Source organism: Marmota monax, unplaced genomic scaffold, assembly GCF_021218885.2.
Source record: "Marmota monax isolate L192 unplaced genomic scaffold, Marmota_monax_Labrador192_F-V1.1 WCK01_AAM20220418_F8-fsc00055, whole genome shotgun sequence".
In the NCBI taxonomy this organism is placed as follows: domain Eukaryota; kingdom Metazoa; phylum Chordata; class Mammalia; order Rodentia; family Sciuridae; genus Marmota; species Marmota monax.
Window position 1 is genome coordinate 2,200,781 of NW_026695205.1, and position 14,925 is coordinate 2,215,705.

Below are 14,925 nucleotides of genomic sequence, written 5' to 3' on the forward strand. Positions count from 1 at the left end.
AATAGAATCATAAAATAAGGGTGAACATTTGGGGAAAGAATTTGAAAGCTGAACGACTGCAGAAGGAGGAGGGGGAAACGGCAGGGAAACCCTTGTGTCTCCTGGGCCCACGTGGTACTTCCATGGGGTGCTTCCCCGAGGCTCAGGGCACCGGCTGCCCCCTCCTGCCCCCTCCTGCCCTCTCTCCCCTGCCCTCTCCTGCCCTGCCTTCTCCCAGCCCCACTTCATCTTCATGGGACTCTTTTTACATTTAAATGAAGGTTGGTTTTTAAAGATCTCAAGAAACTCCACTGGAGGGTGATTTTGGAACCTCCCCTGGCATCATGAAGACATGGGGGTGGACCCTGGGAGAGAAGGAAGACAAACCAGGACTGGGGAGAGCTCCGGGGCCCAGCCGGGGCGCCCTTTTCACTGCGCAGAGCTGATCCCTGGTGTCACAGGCAATAAAGATCCAACGTCCCCAGCTCACTGGTGTCAGAATGACTCAGATCAAAAGAGGCACTCATGAAGGAGAGTGAATTCTTCAGAGGTAACAAGCACTGGCTAGAACCCTCATGACTGGTTCTCGGCTCGCCTGTCTTCCTGTTTCATGGGATGGTTTGATTTGAAAGCATTTGACTCATATTTTAGTCATTGTTGGGTGGCTCTACCATCTGAGCCATTAGTCTGAAAAAAGAATCAATGCGGCTCCAAGTGACAGTATTTATTCTGAATTCACAGACTTCCCCAGCCTCCTGGTAGGCTGGCTGCTGGCTCCCACCCACACACCTGCCTTGCCTTTTTCAGAACCCGTGGGCCCGTCCACCTGCACCTGCTTCTCTGGGCAACCAGAGGGAGGTTTTCTTCGATTAGCCACAGAAGGAGCCTATCTGCACCTCGCCAGCATGTTCCGTCCTCTCCTTCCTCTGAAATCTCCGAGTTTAGAAAGCCATCTTGAGCTACAGTGAAGACAATAAAAGCTTTGCTATTTGACCAGCGAAGGGAAATAGGGATGCCTTCCCACACTCACCCGTATCTAACAACCACCACCAAAGTACAAGAAAACCAGGAAAATCCCATGCTGTCATTTCATTTCCTTATCTTTCCTTCTGAGATCGTAAAAGGGAATCAAAGAGCAGTGATTTTTCACAATCTGTTTTGTTTAGGAGAGTCACCCGAGGCCGAGGCCTAATTGAATCAACCCTGGCATTTCCGGCGGTGTGCTTCATCAGCAGGGCTGGTTGCTGAATCAAAAATCTGAGCCAGCTACAGGCTGGTTTCTGGAACTTCATCATTGTCGAGGAATTCAAAACAAAGGTGGTCCCCCTCCTTTGGTTAACTGTTCTTAGAAGTGGACAGTTGTAGGTGAACATAATACCTTTATTTAATTTATTTTTTTACGCGTGCTGAGGATCGAACCCAGTACCTAATACATGCTAGGCAAGCACTCTACCACTCAGCCCCAGCCCCACAGAGGTTCTTTCTAAAATCAAGATATATGTGTGTATATATAGATTTAAAAATAGTACACACTGTTCTACAATGCACTGGCTTTTTATTTAAGCATACTTTCTATCACTGAGCTATATCTTTGGCCCTAATGTGCTGTTTTTAATCAATAATATATCATGGATGTCGTTGATGTTAGTAAATATACAGTAATCTCAGTCTTTTTAACTCCTTCTTGGTATTCCATAGTGAGGATGTACAGTGTATGTAATCCTATCCTTATCTGTGGGCTTATTCACCTAAACACACACTTATGTGTCAAACTCAGCCCAGCACCGGGGTACATAGTGAGCAGAAGCTATAAACTAGTTGGGGAGACAGATGTTAATCAATCACACAAACCAGGCTGAACGGGAGCCAGGTAAAGCATAATGGGGGGTCTTAATTTGGGGAGGGTGGTCAAGGAAGGTCTCCCTGAGGACCATCTCTTGAAGAATCCCTCCAGCTATAGTGGGGAAAAGGGATTGAAGAGGAACAGACCAATGCAGAGTCCATTTAGGTCCAATGAGAGATCTTCATAGCGTGGACTATGATGGTGGTCATGGGAAAGGATAGAAGTGGACGGAAAGGAGAACCATGTAGGAGATGAATGAAGGGCCCTGATGTTAGACTGGGGATAGGGCAGGGAGGAGGGGGACGAGGAAAGTGTCCACATGACTCTTAACTTCCTGGATGTGTCTGAGAGGACGAATAGCAAAAGAGAATTGGGTTTTGGCAGCAGAGAGGTATCATGAGGCAGAAGATGAAGTTTTGTACATTTTTACATTAAGTTTTGAGGTAACGGGGTGGGGGGTATCTTAATTTGGAGAGGTTAAGGAAGATCTATCCTCTTGGTGTTCAGGAGAGGTGTGCCTAGAGATGCATATTTGGGAGTCGTTTGCACGGTGATATTGATGTCCTTGGTGTGGCTGAGACGACCCATGAAGAGTTTGTGGAGTAAGAAAGGAAGAGGGTTTAGATCAGTCATGAACTGCTCTCTTCAGTAGAGCTGCCAACTATTTCATGGCTACGCTGAAAGAGACTATAGAGGGGGAAGTTTGGGGATTTAAAGTAAGTAACAAGTGATTAAAAGAAAGGATGTATCACACTGTGGCTAAGCTATCATCGGGGACCAGGGACCTGGCTCTAATTCCAGCTCTTTGATCTTGGACTACATTCACTTTTTTATTTATTTTTTCATCTGAGATGTAATATAATTTTTTTTTCTTTCTGCCTTGCATGGTTCATGAGGGGTGGATGAGATGATATACATGAAAGTGCTTTGCAAGTTGTCATTTTCATAAAGGATTACAAATGCATTAGTCAGTTTTCTACTGCTGTGACAAAACACCTGAAAGAAATCATCTTGAAAGCATTTATTTTTTAAAATTTTTTGTTCTAGATGGATGGACACAATACCTTTATTTTATTTATTTGTGTGATGCTGAGGATCAAACCCAGTGCCCCATGCATGCGAGGCAAGCCTTCTATAACTGAGCCACAACCCCAGCCCCCTAACATTTATTTTTGCTCACAGTTTCAGGGGTTTCAGTCCATGGTCACTTTGGCTTCATTGTCTCTGGGCCTGTGTGAGGCAGGACATCATGGCAGGGGCCACATGGTAGAGCAAAGCAGCTCATCTCAGGGCATCCAGGAAGCAGAGAAGTAGAGATGGAGAAAGTGAGAGTGAGAGGAAGGGGAAGGAGTTGAAAAGAATGTTCAAGGGGATGCCCTTAAGGATCTACTTTCTCAAACTAGGCTTATCTTGAGTTTCTACCATATGGTAAATTATGAATCCACCAATAGATTGATCCACAGTGAGGTTGGAGCCCCCATGATCCATTCACCTTCCAAAGGCTCCACCTCTGAACTCTGCTGCACTGGGGACCAAGCCTTCCCACACATGAGCTTTTGGGGACATTTTAGGTCTGGACCATAACAGCAAGGTTACCTTGTACCAGTGTGTTTAAATTCATTTCAGATTTGAAGCAAAAATTGTATATTTTTTCAGCATATGCTGAGCTGACACGGAGCAAAAGAATTGTTTGATTTTTAAAGATGGCTCTCAAATAGCTTTACATTTTAGCTGAGGTCAGTCTGCTCTTTTATACATAATAATAGATAAAGTGATGGGGGCCTGATGATCTGATGTACTTCAAAGACATATAGAGCCAGACAAAGTCTAGAGAAGGATACCTCATTTGATCAAGATGGTAGAGAGCTCTTTCTTTCTTTCTTTTTTGAGGAATGATAAAAGAAATAGGGCTCTTGATTCTGGAAAGACACAGGCTAAGAGAGGGATACGATTGAAAATTATAAAACAATGAAAATCACAGGATAAAAACATGAACTTATTAAATCCCAGAGCATAAGAACTGCAGACAACTTTAGCCTGCTAAAGAAATAGTTTAAGGGCAAAGTAAAAATAGCAGTTTTCACTCAGGAATAGTAAACACGTAGAACCTAACTACTTTCAAAGTTTTGCTGGGATCAAGATAAAACATTACAAGAGGAAGATTTATATTGTTGGAGAAGATAAATTCATAGCAGAAACTAAAATCGTTTGGCTAATTTTCCCTAGTCTTGGAGGATATCCAAGACAGGAGCCATGAGGCTTTCCTGACTCTGGCATCCCTTGTCCAAATCAGGATTCCTGAGTGGACCTGCTGGAGAGCAGGGGACACAGAATTTGGAGTCAGAAAGCCTGCCTGCAAGTATGACCTCTGTGATCCTAGAGAGTCACTTCTAAGTACTTCAGATCCCTCATCTGTTAAAAAGGGGAGGGGGGCAATAACATTAAAATCTGCCTAACTATTGTGAGAGGTTCAAATGAGGTGATGTTTCTGGAAGTGCTTTGTCATTGATCAATAGATGTTATCCTTATGGACACAAGAATTTCCTATTGTTGTAGCATTTCCAGTTCTATGCCCTCCAGATGGGTGGATCTTCACCTTGTGCTTCCTGTACTGACCTCCTCAGAGATCATATTTACCAACTTGGAAATGAAAGAGAGGACAGAGGGCAGGGAACAACCCCTGGTCCTCTAGGAAGGTGGAGAACACAGACACCTCTTTTCTCAGCACCTTTCCCCCTCGGGGCAGATCTGGTGGGAGAACTAAAGGTAGGGAGAACTTTGCAAACATCTCTTTTCTCTTTTGGATGTTATGGTGGTGGTAATGCTTTGGATATGAGGTGTTCTCAAAGGCATCAGTGTAAATGCAGGAATATTCAGAGTTGAAATTACTAGATCATGAGAGTTGTAACCTAATCCATTCTAGTTTGATGGACTAACTAGGTGGTAACTGCAGATAGGTGGGGTGTGTCTGGAGAAGGTGGGTGACTGGGGGTGTGCCCTGGAAGGTGCATCTTCCCTTTGGTGCCTTCCCATTTCTTTCTGCCACGAGGTGAGCAGGTTTCCTCTATGGTGCATATGGTGCATATTTTCCTCTATGGTGCACTTCTGTCATGATGTTCTGCCTCACTTTGGACCCAGAGCAATGAAGTCAGCTGACCAGGAACTAAATCTCTGAAACCAAGCCAAAATAAACTTTTCCTCCTCTAAATGGTTCTTGTCGGTATTTTGGTCACACTGATGTAAAGCTGACTAACCCAGAAACTGGTACCAAGAAGTAGCATCATTGATAAGATTAACTTGATGATGTGGTTTAGAAGTCTTTAGAACTGGCTTGCAGGAGAAATTTGGAGATGCAGACCTGAGAAGCCTTAGAATGTTAAGTTGAGCTCCATGGGCAATTCTGGTGAGAGCTCAGAAGACCAGAATGCCAATAGGAATGAGGACAGTAAAGATTGTGCTCATGAGGTTTCAGAGGGAGGTGAGAACTCTACTGGCAGTTGGACTGGAGGCCACATCTGTTAACATTCTGCCAAAGAACTTGTATACATTTTTCTTTACCTGTCCTGAGACTTTCTGGGGGCCAAATTTAAAGGTGATGGACTAATTAACCTGGTAGAGGAAACATCAAGATAGCACAGAATTCATACAGCAGCATAACTATTGTTGGCAGCATTTAACCAAGCTGGCTGTGAGAATTTGGAGCAATAAGCAGAGAAGGAGGACTTTAAAAAAATAAAACTTGCAGTTTGGCCTGAAGAGTGTGTGTAAGACTGGGGCCAGGTTGTTGAAGAGATTGCAGCCATTAAAGGGATACTAAGTACTTTGCACAAAGACAACAGGAAAGGTACCTTGGAGGCATCTCACACCACACCCACCATAGGTTCAAGGGTATAGAAGTAAAAATTAATTTAAGGGACCAAGGGTATAGATGTAAAAATTACTTTGCACAGAGAGGCCCAGGGAGTTTCTCACCATGCTCAGTTTCACCAGGTACTCAGAGGCCACTGCAGCTGTGGTGAAAGGGCATTCAGCTACTGCTTGAGCTGGTGGCAGATCTTGGCATCATCCTTGTGGTGCTGGTTCTGCAAGAATGCAGGATTCTTGAGTTAAAAGAGTCATGAAAGCTTCTACCAAGATTTCAAAGGAAGACCTGGGAGGCCAGGCAAGGTGTGGCAGGGTTATGATCCCTGTGGATGTCCCTGAGAGGGCAGTGTGTGACGCTGTGAGAAGGAAGCCCAAGCTGTAGTGAATAATCCTAAGATTAAAAGATGCCAGCAATGTGGGACATCTGCAGAGGAAAACTGCTGACCATGGACAAAGCCATCCTAAAAGATTGGCCTTGCTGGTTGCAGCCCATGTAGCCTAAGGGGTGTGGCTGTCCAAGCTCTTTGGAGATCATATCTCACAACCATATGCTCCACTTGTCAGACATGGAGTGCAGAAAACATTTGCCTGGCTGGGTTTTGATCTCATCTTGGTTCCATTTCTTCTATTTATGCCCCTGTTTTTCCCTTTTGGAATGGGAATGTTTATCTGTACCATTGTATATTGAATATATGTAATTTGCTTTTGCTTTTTTTTTTTTTTGGGAGGGGCTGGAGATTGAACCCAGGGGTACTATATCATTGAGTTACATCCTCAGCCCTTTTTACTTTTTTAACGTGAGACAGGGTCTCACTAAATTGCAGAGGCTGTCTTTGAACTTGAGATTCACCTGTCCCAGCCTCCTGAGTTGCTGGGTTACAGGCACGAGCCACAGAACTTGACTTTGCTTTTGAGTTTTACAGAGACTCACAGTCAAGAGTTTGCTTTGAGTCTCAGATGGGACTTTGGACTTGGACAATGCTGGAACTGCTAAGACTGTGAGGAATCTTGGAAATGGACCAAATGCATTTTGCATTGTGAGACAGGCATAAATGTTTGGGAGATCAGGGGTGAAATGTTATGGTTTGGATAGGAGGTATCCCCAAAAGCTCCTGTATTGATGCAGGAGTATTCAGAGGTAAATGATGAGATTATGATAACCATAACCTAATGAGTCTATCCTAGTTTGATGGACTAACCAGGTGGTATGGTATGCAGGTGGGGTGTGGCTGGAAGCTGTAGATCACGGGGCATGAGTCCTGGAAGGGTACACATTCCCTGTGATCCCTTCCCCTCTCTGCTTCCTGACTGCCATGAGGTATGCCACTGTCTTCCATGGTGCCCTCTGTCTTGTCTCACCCTGGGCCCAGAGTGGTGAAGTTGGCTGACCATGGACTGAATCTCTGAAGCTATGTGCAAAAATAAACTTTTCCTCCTCTGGTCCTTGTCAGGCATTTTGGTCACAGCAACACAAAGCTGACTAACATAGTGGTAAAATACCCCCTAAAAGATGGGGGTGTTTGGGTCTATGGGTGACTTTCCAGGTTCTTATAGTTGTTAGGAACCCTAAAAAGGCCTGTACCAGTGCCAGATGAGAAACAAACATGGTTTCTTTTGACTTCTCCTAGTTTTAAGATTTAAGGGAGAGAGAAAAATAATGGCATGAATTTTCCCTTCAGGATGGCCATTGCAGTTCCCTGTGGTAGGAGACTTGATGGAGATGGAGGTGGGGGCGCATGTCTTGCTTGGAGGACCCTCTGAATTCCATGTGTATCTTTGGGAATCTTGACTCTGGCAGTGGAGTACAGCAACAGCAGAAAGAGAACCACTAACAAATACTACCCCGTTCCTCCTTGGCACATATGAACCATGTCGCCTGGCTTTCAAGTGCCTGGCCTTATTTCCCATGTGATCTCCTGGAAAGAGAGTGGCCATGCACCAAGTAGGCCTGGGTTTGAATTTTGGCCTCATCGCTAAGAAGCTGTGTGATCTCAATTTCCAGTGCCCAAGACGGTTGATAATGCTCTCCCCTTACCACTGAGTTGCAATGAGGGTCAAATGAGATTTTTGTGAAGCATTTAGCACAGCACTTAGCACACTGTAGATCTAAGTGTCAGCTTTTTCATGACCCTCCAGTACCTTCTACTTTGTTAGAAAGTAAAGCTTGCTAACAAGCTCAGAGACAGCAGGGACCAGAATGTGCTCTGCTCACCGCTGTGTCTACAGCATGCCCACAGCACTGAGGAGCAGATCTCTCTCAGCTCTAGGTCATTCCTTTTCTGTGCTGGTTGTATCTACTGAGGGCCCACTGAAGGCCCGTTTCCTCAGTGAAGCCTCCGTGGATCTTGCTCTCAGAACTCTTAGCACAGAATCTGGCCTTTAGCTATAGATTTGCATAGAATGACACTTAGTGAACACTAACCCAGGTCCTGAGTTAGAGATGCCACCAGGAAGTCAGCTCCTGACATGCAGCACCTCTATCTGACACTATTTCCCTGGGGCCCAGAAGGGGCCCTGCCTTCAGGTCCTGCTTCTCTCAGGCGTGTTTTCCGGTATAGATTCCAGGATGGTGCCTGTCTTGCCTCAGACCTGAGGGAAACCTTGGGTTCTCATGTGCTGCCTTTGAGATGCGACATAGGGGTTGCTTTGTGCGGACCTCTCACTTTGAGGTCCTGCGAGGCATATTTGTAAGTGCCAGAGTTCCTCCATCATTCCTGGTATCTTGGCATTGATTTTGAAAGCTGTGTGGACAGTTTGTATTACAGCTGATGGTTCTCTCTGAATACGTTTCTTTTTCAAGAAAAACAGCTTTCACATGTCAGTTGGTGCTACTTTTATGTCACAAAGGGTGATTGCTTAAAAGACTCCCCTTCCTCTCTTTTTGCTCTGAAGACTGCAAGGGTCAGTGTTAGGAGCTGGACACACCTGCTGACCTTCCTCAGCCCTTTCTACTCTGAAGGAAGCATCAAGGGTAGTGTCTTTCTGCAGGCAGGTGGGGGGAAGTGGTCCTGGAACCCACCTACCTCCTGCCTTCAGGTCCTGCTTCTCTCAGGCGTGTTTTCCAGTATAGATTCCAGGCCTCCTCCTCAGTTCCGATGGAGCCAGGAACCCCTGGGACCCCCAGGACACCGCCCTGCAGCTTCCATGTCAGAGTCAATAACCTAGTGCTTCCTATTGAGCAGTTTCCTTTTCAGCTGGTGACATTTCTGACTTATTTATTATTTAATTTTTATGCTCTCCTTTAAAGGTTATTTTTTAAAAAAGTTTAAAATAACCACAAGGAGACCTTGTGATCCTCTTCTCACTGACCCAGATAGTTTAAGAGCAGATATTTTAAGAGACTGACAGCAGCCTCTCAACTGGGGACTTGGGCCGGCTCTCAGGAGCCAATGAGCTCAATATAATAATAAAATATTAATCCCACTTCCCGCACATGAAACACTCTTTTTGTTTTTCCTTACCTCCCTGAGCCCTGCGCCTCCTTCAGGGTGCTACAGAAAAAGTCTTGGACTTGGGGATGAAAGAGTTGGGTTCACTCTGACCTATAAGCTGTCTGACCTTGGGTGAGTCACTTCATGTCCCTGAACCTTGATTCGTCATCTCTAATCAGGGGTGCTGGGACCTCATGGAGTGAGCTGAGGGATTAAGGTCCAGTGGGCCTGGTGACTGGAAACACAGAACAGGCCCCATTGCTACCCTCTTCTGGGTGTGGTGACCAGTTCTTGGGCTTAATAGTGGCCCAAGAGCTTATGCTCTTTGTGTAAAAGTATCATCTCAGGCTTCCTTAAGCTGCCTGTTGTGGGTTGAATTGTAGCCCCTAAAAGGTATGTTGAAACCCTAACTGTTGGTTCCTGTGACCATGACCTTGTTTGCACAGAGGGTCTTTGCTGATGTGATCCAGTTGTGATCAGGCCATATTGACTTAGCATGGGCCCTAAATCAGTGCCTGGTGTTCTTATGAGTGGGGAGATTTGAACACTTGCGGAGGGCAGATGGCCTTGTGGAGATGGATGCAGCAGTTGGAGTGATGCAGCTATAGCTGGAGGAAGGCCCAGGATTGTTGGGAGCCACCAGAAGGTAGGGAGAGGCGGGAAGGATTCTTCTCCAGAGCCTTTGGAGTGAGCACAGCCCTGTTGACACCCGATTTTGGGCTTCTGGCCTGTACAGCTGTAAGAGAATAAGTCTCTGGGGAAGCACCAGAGATTGAACCCAGGGGCACTTAACTGCTGTGGCACCTCCCCAGCCCTTTTAATTTTTTATTTTGGGACAGGGCCTCACTAAGTTGCTGAGGTTGGCTTTGAGCTTGTGATCTTCCTGTTTTAGCTTCTCAAAACACTGGGATTACAGGTGTGCGAGAATAAGTTCTTAAGAGTTTTAAGCCACCAAAGTTTGTGGTAATTTGTTGTGGCAGCCACCGAAACTAACACACTGCCTAAGAGTCTAAATAAAATATAACCATGGAACGATGTTTTGGTCTATGGTGGACCACAAATATCACAGGTCCCATGTGATTCTAATGGAGCTGAAAAATCCCCACCCCCAGGGACTTCAAAGCCACTGAAGCCTCACTGGAGCACAGTGCACGGCTCACAAGGCTGCAGTGACGCTGGTTTAAATAAGCCCACTGTGCTGCCAGTCGTCTGAGGCATAGCACCTGCGATTTCCTGCAGCACACTGTACTTGGTGATGATAATGCCCGAATGGGTCGTGTCGTCACTGTGTGTTTTTTTAACATGATTTTTTATAACTTGTTTTATTTTGTTGAGTGATGCCTGGTTCTTTCCTGGGATCATGGGGGACAACCTAAAGTGAGCAGGGGCTTGCTGGTGGGTATGTGTCCTTTGCTCCCAGAGTACTGTTCTTCCTTACCCCTCTGCCCCTCCACAGCTTTGAATCACAGGCCATCAGAACACCCCTACCCTTGCCATGCCTGGTCGTCTGCCAGCCTGGGGGTGTCATCCCTCCCTTGGGGAAGCTTGTGGTCCTGCTGGCTCCCGTGCTCTTCTTCCTCACCCTCCTGGCCTCTGTTGGTGCTGTGTTGCCCACTTAGCTCATTCTTTCTGGTATTACTACCCCCCCACCCCCGTCGCCCCCCGCTCCCCTCCCCCCCTGAATCTTTGGGAGTGGGAGGTAGGCATACTTCTTTCGCAGTTCCCAGATCATTCTAGTGTGTGGCTCAGTCGAGAAGCCCCAGAGTAGATGTTTCCAGCAGCGCTTTCTCCCGCCTGAGCCAGCCGTTCTCACAGTCGTGCCCTCCTGGTGGTCACTGCTCCCCTAGAATCCCTGCTCCTCCCCTTCCTCAGCCTCCTCAGGCCCACGACCCATCACCCCTGCACCTCTTCACCGTCCTCGTGACCTTTGGGCCTCACTTTCTGCCCTCCCAGCCTGAGTCCAGGATCCAGGCTCTGCTCCCTGCCTCCTGCTGTCCTTCTGACGCCTTCTCTTGGCAAACCCCAGCCTGACAGATCTCTGCTTGTCTATTCACATCTGTGACCAAGCACCGAACCTCAGGGTGTGCCTGAGTGAAGGCACCCAGCTGGCTTGCTGCTCTTAGTTTTATGAACACAGAACTCGAGTGGACTTTCAATGCTGTCGCATTTCCCCAGTCAATCCTTTAAGGGGCGATCTCACACTGTCTCCCTCCAAACCAACTCCCTCCAATATCTCTGGCCCCCTCAGTCCTCCAGGGCTGAGCTCGCTCCTGCCTTCAGAAGATTGCACCCATGGTCACTCGATTGGCACTCTGCCCCAAGTGGGGCCATGCACACCTCCCTGGGTGCATCTCACCTTCTCAGAGAGGGAGTCCCTGACCCCTCTGCCTAAGACAGCCTCCCGCCCCCTCGGACTCTCCCTTGATTTATTCAAGGCACTTACCACCGTCTGCCTCATAAGATGGATTTGTTTTTCTGGCTTGTCTCTCCCCCTGGCTAGCATGCAGGCTCCGCGAAGGCTCCTTCTGGGTTGCCTCCTGCCTACATGCCCAGCACCAGGTACACAGCAAGCTCTCAGGGAGGGAGATGAACAGAGGAATGGATAGGTGGTGTGTGCTTGTGACCTGCTGACCTGGGAGGACATATGAACAGTGATTCAGACTTGAAGGTCTGGATCTATACTAGACCTGGATTCAAAGTCTGCTCCTCTCCTTGCTAGCTGTGGGACCGGGAACAAAGTCCCCAGCTTCTCTGAGTTTCAGCTTTTCTCATCTGTAATAAAAAGGGCTAGATAATGGGAGCTACTCCGTGGGAGTGCTGCATGCATTACATAAATAATGCACAACTGGCATGTTACATACACTCAAGAAATGTTAAAGAATAGAATAATTATTACTAGTCTGCAGTGTTTTTTTGGAACGCTTCTAGTTGTTAACTTTTCACAATAACTCTTGATTTACTCCACTACTATTAATCTCGTTTTACAGGTGAGGAAACTGAGGTTCAGCGAGATCCAGTGATTGATCTGGCATGGTGAGGCCAGAGACAGGCAGAGCCAGGAGCCCGGTCTGGATGGTGGCTTTAGAGGCCGTGTGTGGAACTGTTGTAAATTGCTGCCTCTGGTTTAAAAATGGGCTTCCCACTCTTACACTCACAGAAGTTTGGGGAGTTCGAGATGTTTTTCCCTCATTTGACTCAATCTTGTGGTAGGTAAACATGAGATTTTTGGTCTGTTGTAAATAAGTAGTTTAAGGGGTTGGGGTTGTGGCTCAGTGGTAGAGTGCTTGCTTAGTGAGTGTGAGGCCCTGGGTTCGATCCTCAGTATCACATAAGAATAGAGCTTAAAATTCTTTCAAGAAGAAATATTTATACTTGTAGTTTTCTACCTGAGTTTTGGTTCAGCAAAATCAGAGCTACAACCTCAGTCTCCTGATGCGCTTGGAATGGACCAATGAGATTCAGAAGTTAAGTATTTAGGACCATATCAATCACTGCATTTTTCGTCTTTTATTCCATTGTTTAGTGATACACAGACAAGTCTGGTAACTTCCTCAACTTACCCAAGATGTCTTAGCAAAGCAAAATGCAGGTCTATGAACATGAGGATATGTGTTTGGTGTGCATTTTCCAAATGAGCCTCCTTTTTTTTTTGGTGGTGGTGGTGGGGGTAGTGGGGGGATTGAAGCCAGGGTTGCTTTACCTGTGAACCACATCCCAACCCTTTTTTTTATGTTTTACTTTGAGACAGGGTCTCACTAAGTTGCTTGGGGCCTCCCTAATTTGCTAAGGCTGTCCTTGAACTTGTGATCCTCTTGCCTTAGCCTCCTGGGTTGCTGGGATTACAGGCGTGTATCACCATGCTCAGCCCAAATGTGCCTTTGTTTAAGTAAGTGAAATGTGTGGAAATTAGATTGCAATATTGTATTAGGATCAGGGTCACAAGTCCAATGTGAACTAAGGCCCGATATTATTATTAAGAGCCTGGATAGTAGAAGTATTCTAGGAACATGTGCTGTTTTTATAGATAATGTGCACTTCAGATTTTAAATTCTTTGCTATTATTTGTTTTTTCATTGATTTCTGTTTTCAACCTACCTTCTTAAAATTAATTTGGGTTCATCTGTCTCCTGGCCTGTCAGAGCATTTATTGCTAAAGTCATCTACTTGCTGTATACCTTCTGCTTTTCATGGAGATCTATTTGTATGTTTTGTTTAGTTGAGTGATTATTAACAAAATAAAGGAGAGTTCATGAATTGCAAGATGAGATGGCAAATGAAGACCATATTCAACTATTTTTTTGCATAAATATAAGGAAGTGTTTTTTTTTTTTTTAAAGAGAGAGAATTTTTAACATTTATTTTTCAGTTTTCGGCGGACACAACATCTTTGTTTGTATGTGGTGCTGAGGATCGAACCCGGGCCGCACGCATGCCAGGCGAGTGCGCTACCGCTTGAGCCACATCCCCAGCCCAGGAAGTGTTCTTTACACATAGAGCAAGAACATGCATCTTCTCTAATCATGATTAGCTAGGTTTAGCAGGATCTCTTGATATTTGCAGCATAATGTTGTGGATCTCTGAGATCTTCTTCCCTATTTAAGTTTGAAATTGAGGGCTTCCTCTATTCTAGATAATGCATACATACATATATATGTACATACATACAACATATGCCTCTGATTTGTACATGTATCTACTTGATACATTGTCCTCATGGGGCCTGAATATCTTGAATTTTCTAAACTTTCCCTGATAAAACAATTCTGTGTTATTCATACTGTTAAGATAATTTAATGTCCAAATACATGTTAAGATAATTTAATGTCCTATACTTCCTGTTATGATTTAGATGTGAGGTTCCCCCAAAAGCTCATGTGTGAGGCAATGCAAGAAAGTTTAAAGGTGAAATGATTGGGTTATGAGAGTCTTAACCTAATTAGTGCAAAAATCCCCTGAAAGGAATAAACTGGATGGTGACTGTAGGCAGATGGGGTATGGCTGGAGGAGGTGGGTCCCTGGGGCATGCTTTTGGGTTTACATTATGTCCTTGTTGAGCTGAGCTCTCTCTCTCTGCTTCCTGATCATCCACCGTGTCCTGGGCTGCTTTCCTCCTACACTCTTCCACCATGATGTTCTGTCTTGTCTCAGGCCTGAGGAATGGAGTTGGCCATCTATGGACAGAGACCTCTGAAACCTTTGCCCCTCAAATAAACTTTCCCTCCTCTTATTGTTCTTGTCAGGTCTTTTGGTTACAGTGGTGAAAAAACTGACTGTAACACCCCTCTTTCATTTTAATTTAAAAAATATGGTGACCTCTCCTGTGTTCTAATTATGTAGAACATATTATTTGGTCATTAGTCAATACGAGCTTTTATTTTTCACTATCTAGACTTGTAGCTGAAATAGAGGGATTGGTTGGTCACTTCCAAATCCTTTCTCCTTTCCTCAGATGTCATTTTGAGGAAATGCCTGATTCATCCCTGGTGGCATTATCTGAGGCAGTATGGGTTGAATGCCAGTGTCTGCACCATCTCTGCCCTGAGGCCCTCCCTGTGTGGCACAGATCATGGGAGGGCATGAAGATGTGACCCACCTCTGATAACAATCTGGAGGCTGGGAGGGCCATGTGACATTTGGACTGAAAGAGTGTTTTCCATTTCTCTGTGGCATAGTCTGTCTGTTCCAGATAAGTACAAGGGCATCTTTTTTTTTTTTTTAGTTGTAGATGGACACAGTGTCTTTATTTATTTATTTGTTTTTACGTGGTGCTGAGTATCGAACCCAGTGCCTCACATGTGCTAGGTAAGT

General features: G+C 45.5%; 1 protein-coding gene and 1 long non-coding RNA gene across 2 annotated transcripts in view; one reads left to right on the plus strand and one right to left on the minus strand.

Annotated features, from left to right (window-relative positions):
• Positions 1–694: 694 nt before the first annotated feature.
• On the minus strand, positions 695–8,877 carry LOC131423639 (uncharacterized). Its single transcript, XR_009225462.1, has 3 exons — positions 8,710–8,877; positions 5,795–5,904; positions 695–938 (listed from the first exon to the last, which is right to left on the minus strand). It is a non-coding gene; the product is annotated as an uncharacterized LOC131423639 (long non-coding RNA).
• A 3,279-nt stretch (positions 8,878–12,156) lies between these two features.
• Positions 12,157–14,925, plus strand: part of Sec16b (SEC16 homolog B, endoplasmic reticulum export factor) — a 53,730-nt gene continuing 50,961 nt past the window's right edge. The window contains exon 1 of the mRNA XM_046430033.2: positions 12,157–12,323. The gene's annotated coding sequence lies outside the window, so the exon portion shown is untranslated. The remainder of the gene's footprint in view (positions 12,324–14,925) is intronic.